The sequence below is a fragment of the Geotrypetes seraphini genome, chromosome 8, assembly GCF_902459505.1.
Source record: "Geotrypetes seraphini chromosome 8, aGeoSer1.1, whole genome shotgun sequence".
Taxonomy (NCBI): domain Eukaryota; kingdom Metazoa; phylum Chordata; class Amphibia; order Gymnophiona; family Dermophiidae; genus Geotrypetes; species Geotrypetes seraphini.
This window is the reverse complement of record NC_047091.1, coordinates 132,699,048-132,713,474: the sequence shown is the minus strand read 5'-3', so window position 1 is coordinate 132,713,474 and position 14,427 is coordinate 132,699,048. Positions and strand designations below refer to the sequence as shown.

Below are 14,427 nucleotides of genomic sequence, written 5' to 3'. Positions count from 1 at the left end.
CGGCTAGAACTAACGCCAGCTCAATGCTGGTGTTAAGGTCTAGCGCGCACAGCAATAGTGCCCTAACACCCCTTAGTATGATTTCACCTTTTTCTTGAACCTTTCAATCTCAGCTTTAGTCCAACCTATGTGATTGTGTCTCCTTTCTAGGCTTTGGCCCTGAGTAACTGCTTCATCTGCTCCCCTTCTCTCACTTATCAATCCATCACTGAGCTCAGCAACCCAGCTAGTGCATTAACAATCATCAGCCAGAATCATAAATTATAGATCCTTCTACTAGAAATGACAAAGGGACAAATTTGTTCCCATCCCCGGCAGAACTCAATTTCCCTATCCCGTCCCCACGAGTTGTGTCGCTATCCCTGCCCCATGCCTGTAAGCTCTGCCTTAACCACACAAGCCTCGAACACTTATGATTTTAAAGAGTTTGAGGCTTGTGCAGATGAGAATAGAATCTGCAGGAATGGGGCAAGGCCAGGAAAAGAACTCACTGGGATGGGATGGGAAAATGAGTTCCCATGGCGACGGGGAAAAATTTGTCCCCGTGTCATTCTCTACTTTCTACAAACTGCTTTCATTTGTCTTGCTACTAGGGGGACTGGCTGAGACCTTTTACTCCATAGAAAAACAGACCATAAATAATAATAATAATTTATTTTCTTGTAAACCACCCCATCAACAGTTCTATAATGTGATATCTAGTCTAGCCATCTATTATCCTCTCCTCCCCTTTTCTGGCCCAGAAGTCAAACTGACAACGCACAGGGTTTGTTATGAGCTGGCGACATGGCTAGAGTTTGCCAGGCTTGTATGATGCAATCTACATTAATCCTTAGTGCCCACAAATCATCACCTGTAGAAAACCCAGGTTTGACAAGTCTTGCTGCCCTTATTAGAATAGCTAATCTAAATACCTGAACTCTTGGCCACTCGAATCCAATGATGCATTACAGAAAATTAACCTCAGTTCCATCTTTGCAATCTCCCTGAGCAAGAAATCAAGGCGGTGAAAGAAGAGAGCTGTGAGAGAAGGTACAGCACTGACACAGAGTCTCCCATGAGCAGTGACTATTGTGGAGAAAAGGCACTGACATTCGACTTTTTAAGCCTAGTCTACTCTAAGACCTGGTGAGTACTCAGACTTTGAGCTCGCTGAGGCTTTTTGGTGAGGGGAGAGGGTAGGAAAGGAACTGCTGGTGAGAGGGAGGGTGGCCTCTCTACATTTTGGGTTAGAGTATCATGATGTTTCTTCATCCCAAGTCCTCTGACAGCCACTTCCTTTGCTCCTTCAGTTCTTCTTATATTTGGTCCAGATAGTGGCCTTAGGGTAATTGGATGCAGCAATATGTGAAAATGGGCATCATTTCTGGAAAGCGTTCAGGACAAATGGTCACTTAAAGAGCAATTCTATAAACTGGGCCCTGACATTTACATGCCCAGCCTGTCTCCGTTTGTACAAACCTGCATAAGTACTATTTTGCAAATATCCACTTAACTTAACTAGCACTCAGTGGCGTAGTAAGGAGAGTGCGGAGGGGTGCAAGTTTCAAGTTTAATAAAAATTTGATATACCACCTTCTCAATTTATTTCAAGGTGGTTATACATTTTAAAATAGGGTAAAAACAATTAATACAAATTAACATAACTTTAACAAAAAAAAACATGCTCGACAAAACTATAACATACTGGACTAGACAAACAGTTATGAGTGGGAAGAAAGGGTAGAACTGCAATGATTAAAGAAAAGTAAAATATAAAGGTATAAACATAAGGGAGGGGTTAAAAACAAATAAGTCCAATACAAGTGGACTCCTAAAAAATAAAAAGTCTTCCTCGGAGTGCTGGCACCCCTCCAGCTCTCCGCTCCCCTTTCACCCCCCCTCCCCCCATTACTTTTTATCTTCGACATGAGCAGCCATAAAGTCACTACTCGCGTTGGCTTTGGTGCTCTCTGATATCACTTCCAGGACCCGCTCAACTTCATGCCTGCTCATGCCGAAGATAAAAAGGTATGGGGAAGAGGTGTACGTGCACGTGGCAGGGGGGAGCGGGGAAGAGGACAGGAAAGGGGTGCCACTCACCCCGGTACGCTACTGCTAGCACTTATTTGAAAGGGGGCCTAAACGGGCAGAGCATGAGAACATAAGAACATAAGAAGTTGCCCCCGCTGAGTCAGACCAGAGGTCAGTCTCGCTCAGCGGTCCGCTCCCGCGGCGGCCCATCAGGCCCAGTGCCCGAACAGTGGACCCTGATTAATTTTGTAACTTACCTCTAATCCTATCCCTATAATCTACCTCTACTCTTATCTGTACCCCTCAATCCCTTTGTCCTCCAAGTACCTATCCAAGGCTTCTTTGAACCCCTGTAGCGTGCTCCTGTTTATCACATCCTCCGGTAGCGCGTTCCATGTATCCACCACCCTCTGTGTGAAAAAGAACTTCCTGGCGTTTGTTCTAAACCTCTCCCCTTTCAATTTCTCTGAGTGCCCCCTTGTACTTATTTGTCCCCTTAATTTGAATAATCTGTCCCTGTCTATTTTTTCTATGCCCTTCATGATCTTGAAGGTTTCTATCATGTCTCCTCTAAGTCTCCGCTTTTCCAGGGAGAAAAGCCCTAGCTTTTTCAGTCTGTCAGTATATGAGAGGTCCTCCATGTCCTTTATTAGCTTAGTTGCTCTTCTTTGGACTCTCTCAAGTACCTCCATGTCCTTCTTGAGGTACGGCGACCAGAATTGAATACAGTACTCCAGGTGCAGGCACACCATAGCACGATACAGTGGCAGGATGACTTCCTTCGTCCTGGTCATGATACCCTTCTTAATGATACCCAACATTTTGTTTGCTTTCCTTGAGGCTGTTGCAAGTGGGTGGAGCTTAAACAGGGCTTCCATTTATGTGTATAACATACAGAATACTGTAAGCTATACATGTCCTTTCTTCACTTAGGTAGGGCTACCATATTTAACGATGGACAAACCCAGATGCATGGCCCTGTCCCACTCCTCCCCCAGTCCCACCTTGTTCTGCCTCCAACCTCACCCAATTCTGCCTCCAGTCCCGCCCCAGTTGGCCTCCAGCCCCGGCCCCAAAAGCCTTGTCTTCTAGCCTCCATCATGCGCCTGGAAGGCCTCCATCATGCCGAGTTTTGGAAATTCTGTCTGGGCACCTGGACAGTCCTCTAAAATGAGGGCATGTCTGGATTTACCTGGATGTCTGGTAACCCTACACTTAAGCACATGTACAGCTGTCAGCTTTGGTGACCCGTCAAAAGCGCGCCAGACATTGACATGCCGACAATCACGCCCCAACATTTGCACACAGGACAATGTCAGCTGCCTTGAACACTCTGAGCCCTTCCCATTTGCGTTCTGAGGGGGTGTGTGGGGGAAACCCCCATTATACTTACAACTCCTCGCGTTCCCGTTGAGGGGCTGGGGGGAACCCCCAATACACTTAAAACTCACACTCTCCTCCCGAAGCCCAGCTCTTCTGCTCTGAGAGGGGGTTGGGGGACACCCCCCCTCCCCCGCCACCAAAAATCGCACTCTCATTTGGGGGATGCCGACGTGGTCTCAATTTGAAGATTGCCGCAACCCCCCCCCCCCCCCCCCACTACACTTACAATTGTGCTCCGAAAATACCGCTCCCTTCATGCACGCACTTGTCGGTGCGCACATTTGATGGAGCAGAATTGTCGGGATGCAATTATCCTGTGTGCTATTGAAGGTGTACCGTCAGCTTTAGGGTTGGTGTTAGACATATTGGGGCCCAGGGCAGAAACCGAGGAGAGGAGCTATGCTTCCTTCAGCTTGAAGCAGGTTTGGAGCTTACTGAGGTTTGGAGCACATGCCCTGTTGCCACCCCCTAATGCCGGCCCTGGTGTCAATATCAAGTTACACTAGCATACTAGTTGTCCGGGCTTCGTTATAGAATAGGCCTCAACCATTTGGCCTCAGGGAACCTGAATAGAATTGTTTCTAGAATGCTTTGTTTTAAACACTCTGGCCCAAATTCTATAAATGGTATCGGTATTGGTGGCCGCCTAAAAACAGCCGTCAATCACACATTGGCGCCATTTATAGAATTGCGGCTGTTTTAAAACTACATGTAGGCCAATATATACCTAAAGTAACATCTGAAGTCTTCAGAAATCTTCAAAGTGCTGACGGTAAACCGAGAAGAATAGAGTAAAATGGATTCTAGACAAATACATTACATATAAGTACGATATAGCGTCAGCAAAAACTAATATAACAGTAACCAATAAAAATATTTGAATTTAAAAAAAAAAGTGCTGACAGGGTAATATAACTCTTATTGGAAGCAATCATCATTGATTCCACTTTTAATGTTATGTGAATCTAAATCTTACCTAATATATGGTTATTTGTAAACCACCTAGGTTTAGGCAGTATATACATTTTTAAAATAAAATAGATCTACTGTAGACTCTGTTATCTGGCACCCATGGGGATTGGTAGATACCAGATAGCTGTAGTTTCTGGTTGCTAGAGAGCTACTGTAAAAATAGTTTTGTCTCCATTCCTACCTCATTCTATCATCCCCCCACCCCAGCTTGTAGGTCCAGCATCTGTTCTTCCCTTCTTTCTGGATCACTTTCTCTCCCCCTTTCTTCTCCCACTTATGGGTCCAGCACCATAAACATGCTGCTTCCAGCTAGCCATAGCAGGGCCTTTCCTCTGCCACGCCACTTAAGATGTGGCGGTAGAGGAAAGGCCATCCCGGGACTGGCCAGTAGCAGCCTGTTTACGGTGCTTCTTCTGCTCACTGCATTGTGTGTCACACTGAATGGTTTCTGAACTTAGCAAAATGTAATATTAGAAAAGGAAACCTGAGTAAATAAATAGCATAGCCTGAGGTTCAGCTGATCCAGCTTGCCTGAGTTCGGGGCAGGCAGGAGAAGTCGGGCCGAGGAGGGAGAGAGGAGGAATCGAACTAAGGAGCCAGAAGGGAGCAAAGAGGAGGCAGAGGGTGAGGGGCTGCGGTGAGAGGTAGCTCCGCCCACCCCCTGACATCACCCGAAACAGACCCGAAGCTCCCCCTTAAAAGGTAAGGGAGGAAAGGAGGGAGGGGGTTGTCAGGACCAGCTCTGCTGCTTTGGGTAAGGGAAGGAGGGAGGATTGTCAGGATCAGCTCTGCTGCTTTGGGTAAGTGAGGGAGAGGGGGTTGTCAGGACCAACTGCTGCTTCAGGTGAGGAAGGGAGAGGAGTTATCAGGACCAGCTGCCTACTGATTTGAGGGCTGGAGGGAGGGATGTAGGGAGATTTGTGGCTGCCATGGATGCTTCAGGGGAGTTGGAGGGAGGGAGATTTGTGGCTGATGCTGATGCTTCTGGGGCTGGAGGGAGGGTTGTTGGGTCAACGACTTTGGATGTTGTCTGAGGAGCACAGAAGACAATTTTTTTGCCAGCAATTTTTTTTTTGCCAGTTGGTTGAGAGTATCAGTTAGTTGAATACCGGTTAACTGGGATTCTACTGTGTATCTTTACCTTCAGGCCTTCTTGCCATCACTTACTATCACTACTCTCTTTCATATTTTGGATACAATTCAATATACTGTAGAAGAAATTATTTTCCTCTATAAAAGATAAGATGATAGACCAATTCTGAGGTATTGAAGTTCTAGCCCAGTAAAACATATTTCTCATAGGAAACATGAAAACATTTAAACAGTCTTTCAAGTATCTTTTTGCCATTACAGGACGAAATGTCAACTGTGGAACAGTCTCATCCCAGTGGAAGCTGCTCTGCTCTGTGGCCTCAGCAGGCTGGCCGAATTCTTTGCAATGATTATGGCTGGATGTTTCTTCTTTGATTTTAATGCGGGTCTGCTCTTCTAATTTGTTGCCTGATAGTGTTCCAGCGACTCCCATTCTACAGCACTTTTTAAGGACTTCAAGTCTCTATTATGATTAAGAACAAGGACCAGGAATGAGAGGAAAGTTCTAGAACTGGAGAAAAGGAGGAAGGTAGGAAAGAAAGATTTAAAATAAAGGAAAGAGAGGGAGGGACAGTGGAAAGAAGGGATGTTCTGGGATTAAAGGAGGGAAGTTGTGGGAAAACAGAGGCATATACTTTCTGGTAGAGGTTCTGGAATCTGAAAGGGGGAGAAGAGTGCCCACTGCCCAACCCTTGGCTCTGATATGTTCGGGTGCTTTTGTAGAAGTGATCCTAGTATTTAATTTTAATTTTGTTTCACTTACTGTATTCTCTCTCAGTTTCTAGTGGAATTGTGTATGGCTTTCACAGGAATCATCCCACCTCCGAACAAGAAAGATGCTTTGTAGCTTTAATTGATGAAACCAAGGATGGGATGTTACTAAATTCTGCTTTTCATCTTATTCAAAGAAGCCTTTAATCTTTAAATATGCTCAAAGTTTTATTTTAGCTTTTTCTCACTTTTCACTTTCCCCTCCCTTATGTTTTTCCCATTTATGTTTTCTTCTATATTCTAAAAAATTGAATTGTAGTTCTATCCTTCTTACCTTATGTATCTGTTAGTCTGTAAGTCTGTTAGTTTAACCTATTATATTTAATAATTTAATTAGTATATGCTTATACTTTTTAAAATTTGTAATTCGCTTAGTAAATTAAATAAGCGATTCATCAAACCAAAATAAAAACTTGAAACTTGGGGCTTAGCATTCAGGCACTGTACCTCAGGGAAATTGCACCCAAAATCTACATGGCTTTACCATCTCTATTAGCCCCATTTTTTATGACAATAGGAAAACTCATGGGGCAAATCGTTGGACTGAGGTAAAAGAAAGAGACACTTTCTTCTCGTTCCGTTTTCTGCTTCTTCAGATCTGTCCACTCCATACTTGTTACCTTTCTCTTTAGTTACATTCCTCCGATATTCAAAGCTATTTAACTGGCCAGAAATGGCCGCTGGCCAATTAAATAGTGTTTGACCAGCTAAATGCAAATATTCAGCATGAGATAACCAAATATCCCAGCTGAATATTCATGGTTAGCAACCAAACGTTGATTGGTTATATTGTGCAATAAATAGCAATATTCAGCGCTGGCCAACTAAGTTTAACAGGCAAATCAGACTGCCTAAATAGTAGTCCTAGTTTTAGCCATTATATGAGGGCACAATGAAAAGTTCTCAGCCCAACCAACAAAGCTGGGGCAGTCTCCATCGAGGGCTATACACTTAGCCAGTGATTTCAATATGGAATGAAAAAAGTGGAAAATTGCTGGACTAAGTATATAGCCCTTGATAGAGACTGCCCCGACTTTGTTGGTTGGGCTGAGAACTTTTCAGCAGCTTCTCATAACTTAACCAGTTAGTGCTGAATATTGACTTAATCAGTTAAAAAAAAATAAAAATTCACATTTGTTGTCCATAACAGAGTCATTGTCTTATCCGATAATTATATTAGGAGGTACTGGGCTACAATCTTCCTTAAATGCCTAAAGACACAATTGTTAAAGATCCCCTACTAGTTTTAAGCATAAGTTAAATGAACAAGTAAATCATCGGCAAAGGATGAGATTTTCAATTCATGGCCCCTGATTCGCACCCCCCGGACCGCTGGATTCAAAATAATTTCTCGTACCAAAGGGTCTAAAAATAGCACAAAAAGGAGGGGCAAAAGAGGGCAGCCTTGCCGCGTCCCCCGCCGAATAGGAAAGACCGAGGATTGAACTCCATTAACGAGCACTGTCGCCTGTGGCTGGTCCCGATTGAAGATACATACCAACATCGACGTAATATCAGGTTGTAACAGCCGATAGAACTCGTTCCGAAAACCATCAAGCCCAGCAGCCTTGTCAAGAGGAGTCTGCCCGATAACATATGCCAATTCCTCCTCTGAAAAAAGACATTGCAACGGGACAGCCCGGTCCGGGTCCACTACCGGAAGGTCCACCTAATCCAAATACAGATCTCCTGCCAAAGGCGAATCCTGTGGAGCAGCATAGAGATTGATAATATTGTTGAAAAACTGCAGAAATCTCATCATCCTGACGGACGAGCCTCCCGCAAGCCACCCGCAATTGAATGATAGGGGAGAACCCCTTCGCCCGTCTAACTAAATTGGCCAGCAACTTCCCACTCTTGTTGCCATGCAAAAATAATTGATACTTATAGTACGCCATAGATTTAAGAATGCGTTTGTGAAGAAGTTCTTGCAGAGCCTGCTGGGATGCCATCAACAAGGCTCTATTGATACTAGTGGGACGAAGCCCATAGTGATGTCGGTCTTCCCGAACCTGATGCTCCAAATGCAGCAACTGATGGTCCTTCTGTCTCTTCTTTCTGCTGGAGTAAGCCAGGGTCTCCCCCCCGTAAGACCGCTTTGGCTGCCTCCCAATACAATATGGGATCCCCCACATGCTCTGCATTATGAGTAGCGTATTCCCTCCATTTAGCAATCAAGTAGGAATGAAACTCCTGATCAAAATGAAGATAGAGAGGGAACCGCAAATGGTACCTCTTCTGAACATCTCCTGGAAAATCAAGAGCAAGCAAAATCATAGCATGATCAGAGACATCATAGCCCCCTATCTCCACCGAGTGAACCTGTGGGAACAGTGAGTTGGATAATAGCCAGTAATCAATATGGCACTGCTTTGCATGGTCCCGAGATGTATGAGTGTATTCCTGATCCCCCAAATGTAAGGTCCTCCAGATATCCAGCAGAGATAAAGAAGAAGCAAACAAAGGAAGTCCTCTTTCTGGAACATATCTATCCTGAGGAAGGGCTCGAGACTTGTCAATAGTAGGATCAAAAGGTTGATTGAAGTCCCCCCCCCCCCAGCACGATAGGGAAATTCTGATGTAATAGACGTGTGAGTAATTAGATAAATGCCTCGTCCCAAGTATTAGGAGCATAGGGATTGCATAACAATAACTCCTGTCTATGAAGGGTCACTCGAGCTATTAAGTAACGACCCTGCGGGTCCGACCACACTTTATAAGTAATGACATTAAACCCCTTCCGGTAGAGGATCACCATACCATACCAGGTACATTAGCTAGATTGTGAGCCCACCGGGATAGAGAGGGAAAATGCTTGAGTACCTGATTGTAAAACTGCTTAGATAACCTTGATAGGCGGTATATAAAAATCCTAATAAACTAAAAAAAAAAAACTTTCCTGTGATATGCCGGGGCTTCCAAAATGTCCCCCATCCACCATCGTTTAAGTTTCAGATGTTCTACAGCAGGCAAATGGGTCTCCTGCAAGAAGGCAACATCAATCTGCTGGCGATTCAATGCCCGCAAGATTTTCTGCCTCTTAACTGGAGAAACAATACCATTTACATTCCATGATGCAAACTTAAGCACCATAGGGACTCAGAGCCAATAGCAAAGAGAATTCAAGGTAGAAAATAATAACAGGAAAGAGCCGTCCTGGCTTCTGGCTCCTCCCAAACAATGCTAGAAAAAAGTTAAGAAAATGAACAAGAAAAACAAAAATCAGAAAGAGTACCCATCCCAAGACTCACCAACCAAGCACCCAAGACACCATGCACTCCCCCACAATCACACCCCCATATCCCCAACTCAGTACCGCCCGACACACACCCTTAACCATCGCTCACCCTCCCTGGAACACCACTCCCCACCCCGTGTCCATTACCCAACACCAAAAAGAAAAATAGAGTCCTGGACACTCTGCCAGGCCCAGATCACAGTGGACAGACCTCCCGAGCCACCCCGTCTCCTCCAACCCCCAGAAACAACAAGTACACATCTCCAAGATAGAATAACAGTAAACAGTCCCTCCAAATGATGCCTTCCTCAGTAGAAGAACTGGCTAGCTATATGATCCAGCATCTGAACACAGTTTAGAGGAGAGAGACAAACAGCAGAACCAGTGGCAGATCACATAAATGTCCAGGCCCTCTGACCCAGTGCAATACACTAAGGTCTCATCACTACAGCCAGGGATTCCGGCAGGAGGATATTCCACTGAGTTTCAGTTTTTGTGTTCTCCGATGCTGACCACTGTTCTGAGTGCAACTAGGGCAACTGCTCCCTGGTCAAAGAGAGATCCCTAAGCCAGCTGGAAGCTATAGAAGCACAGCCTGGGTTTTGCGGTCCCCAGTTATGTCTAATACAAACTCTAGCAGGATACATATTTCAAATATGAAATATTCTAATCACAAAATCTTATAATAATAATCCTCTAAGCGCGCATGCGCATTTAGAAGGATGTGGGGACCTGATATGTGCTGTGTCCGTCCGTGGCCGGCGGCTTCAGCGCATGCGCCGGCTTGGCACATCAGATGGAAGGATGAAGGCGGTGCGGAGCAGCGCTGGCGGCGGCAGTGTCTAGAAGGGAACATGTTGATGACTCCCCCCTCCCGCACCAACTGCTGTCACTCCTGTTTAAAGCGGCCTGCTGAGGTTCGTGGCCGGCTGTAGCGAACCTCGCAGGCCACTCTCCACATGGAGCACGTTCCCTCTGACGCAATCGCATCAGAGGGAACATGCTATCATATGGAAAGCGGCCTTCGAAGTTCGCTACAGCCGGCCATGAACCTAAGCAGGCCGCTTTGAACAGGAACAGGAGTGGCAGCAGCGGCAGGAACCATGGATGGATGGAGGGAGGGGAAGAACGGGAGGGGAAGCGAAAAAAGAAAGGCTATGGAGCAGGCAGGAAAGGGGGCTGTTTTGGTGGGAGGGTTGTGCTGAGTGCAGACAGCAATCATGGCGGATGGGGGAAACAGAAAAGGGGCAACGGAGCAGGCAGGCATGGCACAACAGGGGGCCAGAGGGAGAGCAAAAGGGGGCTGCTTTGGGGGCAGGGGTATGATGGAGGCATACAGCAATCGGGGGGGGGGAGGAACAGAAGGGGACCACAAAGCAGGCAGGCATTGCACAACAGGGGGAGAAGGAAAGGGGGCTGCTTTGGGGGAATGGTTGTGCTGGGGGCAGACAGCAATCGGGGGGGAGGAACAAAAGAGGGGCCACGAAGCAGGCAGGCATTGCACAACAGGGGAAGAGGGAAAGGGGGCTGCTTTGGGGGGATGGTTGTGCTGGGGGCAGACAGCAATCATGGGGGGAACAGAAGGGGGCCATGGAGAAGGCAGGCATGGCACAACCGGGGGCCAGGGGGAGAGAGAAAGGGGGCTGCTTTGGCAAGCAGGGGGGCCAGGGAGACAGACAGAAAGAAAGACGCACAGACAGGGGACCAGGGAAAGACACAGACACAAAGAATGACAGACAGCGTCCAGGGAGAGAGAGAGACAAATAATTTTTTTTTAAAAACCCAGACATAAAGACATCTACTCTAGCACCCGTTATTGTAACGGGCTTAAACACTAGTATAAAATAAATTAATTTTTTTTTTCTACCTTTTGTTGTCTGGTAATTTTATTCTTCAAATCACATTAGTCTAAGGCTTTGGTTTTGGGTTCCTTCTGTCTTCATTGTGGCATGGCTGGCTCCTGAAGTAAAATAGGTGCAAGAGGAGCTTGGGAGGAGATGCCAAGTCTGACACAGGCACAATTTTTTTTACTACAGAAGCAAGACTTTTCACTGCTCCCACAGGGCGGTAAGAGGTCTTGTCTCCATTCCCACGAGGTGCTGAAAGATCTTGTCCCCATTCTTGCGGGACGGTGAAAGGTCTTGTCCCCATTCCCGCGGTAAACCAGTTGCAAATTTCTCCATTCCTGCGGATTTACTGCGGAGACCATGGTTTACCATGGTAAACAGTCCCCGTGTCATTCTCTAGTAAGGAGTTCCAGAGTTGGGGGGTTGTAACGGAGAAAATGTCATTACGCTGTCTACAAGTTGGTGAGACAAGACTTCCCTTGGCTGAACCCATGCCGACTCTGACCCATTAAAGCAGGGGTGCCCAATAAGTCGATCGCGATCGACCGGTCGATCGCTCAGGCAACCCCAGTCAATCACTGAGCCATGCGGTTTCCCTTCTCTTTTTTTCCCCTCCTGACTGGCGTCCAATTAATCCGCCTCTTGAAGAACGCCGGCCAATCAGAATGCTGGCAGGGCGGGATTAGAAGGTCGGTGGGGGATGGAGCTTAGCGTACTACAGAAGACAGAAGCACCTGTTGTGGTAAGAGCCAAGGACTTACTGCTGCCCAATTCAAATTGATTCACATCCGATGAATCGATACGATTTTTTTTAAAAACCCCAAAAATCGGCCTCCCAGTTCAGTGATTGACCTTCCCCCTTCGCCCCCTAAAGCAGGATCGGCAGCACTGCCTCTTGCTGGCCGGCTGCCGCCACCGCTCCTGCTTTAGAGAGCGAGGGTCAGTCGGGAAGTGCCAGTTGTCCGGCTTTCTCCCTGGCCTCCCGCGCATCCCTTTACCTAATTTTAGCAGGGAGCAGCCTGCAGAGAGGATCGCCAGTACTTTAGCGATCCTTGCAGGTTGCCATAGGCCTCAGGAGCTGTCTTCCCTCTGCTGCGATCCTGCCTCTGACTCAGAGGAGGGGCGGGACCGCGGCAGAAGGAAGGCAGCTCCTGAGGCCTATGGCAATCTTTAAGGATTGCTAAAGTACTGGCGATCCTCTCTGCAGGCTGCTCCCTGCTAAAATTAGGTAAATGGATGTGCGGGAGGTCAGGGAGGAACACGCAGGCCTTCCGGAAGGGATAATCCTTTTGGGGGGGGGCAGGCCTTTAGAGGTGGTGGTGTAGGCCTTTGGCGGGGGACAGGCAGGCCTTCAGGGGTGGTATGCAGGACTTCAGAGGGGACAGGCAGGACTTCAGGGGTGGTATGCAGGCCTTCAGGGGGGACAGGCAGTTCTTCAGGGATGAGGTGCAGGCCTTCAGGGGGACAGTGCAGGCCTTCAGGTGGGGACAGGCCTTCGAGGGAGGAGGGCCCTGGTGTAGAAGGAAGGGAGGGAGGGTAGGGGGGTTCAAAGAGATGTGCATATGCCGGACTTTGAGGGGAAGAAATAATGGGTCTAAAAACAGGAGTGGGAGAGACATGGTGGACAATGGGATTTAGGGAGGGAAGGAACAGAAAGGGAAAGTTGGACACAAGGTATGATGTAGATGGGGGGGGTAGAGATACTGGATAGGAGGGTAGTTGGGAAAAGAAAGGGAGAGATGGTGGACCCTGGGGTGGTGAGGAAGGAGGGAGAGATGCTGGATGAAAGGGTAGTTGAGAAAAGGTGGATCTGTGGATGGAAATGAAAAAAAGGAAAGATGCCAGACTTCCAGGGGAGGGAAGGGAAACAGAAGGGGAAGATAGAGATAGAAGATGGATTGTTAGCATGGAGAAAGAAGGAGACCCTGGCAAACAAGTTATCAGAAGACAACCAGAGCCTAGGACCAACAATATTTGAATAATGACCAAACAAAGGTAGGAAAAATGATTTTATTTTCAATTTGGCCGTTTTGAGAATTTGTTTCTGCTGTCTATATTTTGCACTATGGCTCCCTTTTACTAAACCGCAATAGTGTTTTTTAGCGCAAGGAGCCTATGAGCTTCGAGAGCAGCTCCCTGCGCTAAAAACCACTATCGCGGTTTAGTAAAAAAGGGAAGGGGGTATATTTGTCTATTTTTGTATAGTTTTTACTGAAGTGACATTGCATAAAGTCATCTGCCTTGATCTCTTTGAAAAATAACCTGGAATATAAATGATAATTAACACTTTCTCTGCGTAGAGTGTGCTTTGTGTTTTTTTTAATTTTATTGTTGGTAGATCATTTTGACTTGGTCATTTTAAAAAGTAGTTCGCAAGCCCAAAAAGTGTGGGCACCCCTGCATTAAAGCATTTTTTGTATTGTTCCTTTAGATTGGTATAACATGTATCTGTTGCATTTGGATTGTATTTTGCTTGTTTAGCCTTTGATTTGTAATTTCCTTGCTGAATGGTTTGTATCCACTTTGGATTCTTGGCAGGAATAATAATAATAAAGCAGGACAGGGAAGTGAAGTTTATATCAGTGTTTTTCAACCTTTTTACACCTATGGACCGGCAGAAATAAAAGAATTATTCTGTGGACCGGCATCGGTCCGTGGACCAGCGATTGAAGAACACTGGGCTAAGTTGTGGGCCAGACCCTGACCCTCTCTACCCAATCTCCACCCCAGACCCCGCCCCCATAATAGTACTAATTGCACCTTGCACGTCCCTTGCCTCATCTGGAAACCTTCCCTCTGACTTTGCAATGTCAGAGAGAAGGCTTCCGGTTCAGGCGCAAGATGCCCGTGGAGCCACAGTGTTCCCGCTAAGCTGCGCTGGGGTGCGCTGACGCACAAAATATTACCTCGCAGCGCACAAGTTTCTCGTCACAGCGCACACAGTGTAGAGCACAGTTCTTCAACCGCCGGTCCGCAAACAAAATCTTGCCGGTCCGCGAAGGATTCGGTCCCCGCCGCAACGAAAGGCCGGCGTCAGCTGACTTGCAACTTCCTGTTGCAGTCGCTGTGCCGGGACTCCTGCCTTCGCCGGGACTCCTGCCTTCCACCGCG

General features: G+C 46.8%; 1 protein-coding gene across 1 annotated transcript in view; it reads left to right on the top strand.

Annotated features, from left to right (window-relative positions):
• Window positions 1-994: 994 nt before the first annotated feature.
• Window positions 995-14,427, top strand: part of LOC117365090 (solute carrier family 2, facilitated glucose transporter member 11-like) — a 71,217-nt gene continuing 57,784 nt past the window's right edge. The window contains exons 1-2 of the mRNA XM_033955038.1: window positions 995-1,128; window positions 5,722-5,989. The gene's annotated coding sequence lies outside the window, so the exon portion shown is untranslated. The remainder of the gene's footprint in view (window positions 1,129-5,721; window positions 5,990-14,427) is intronic.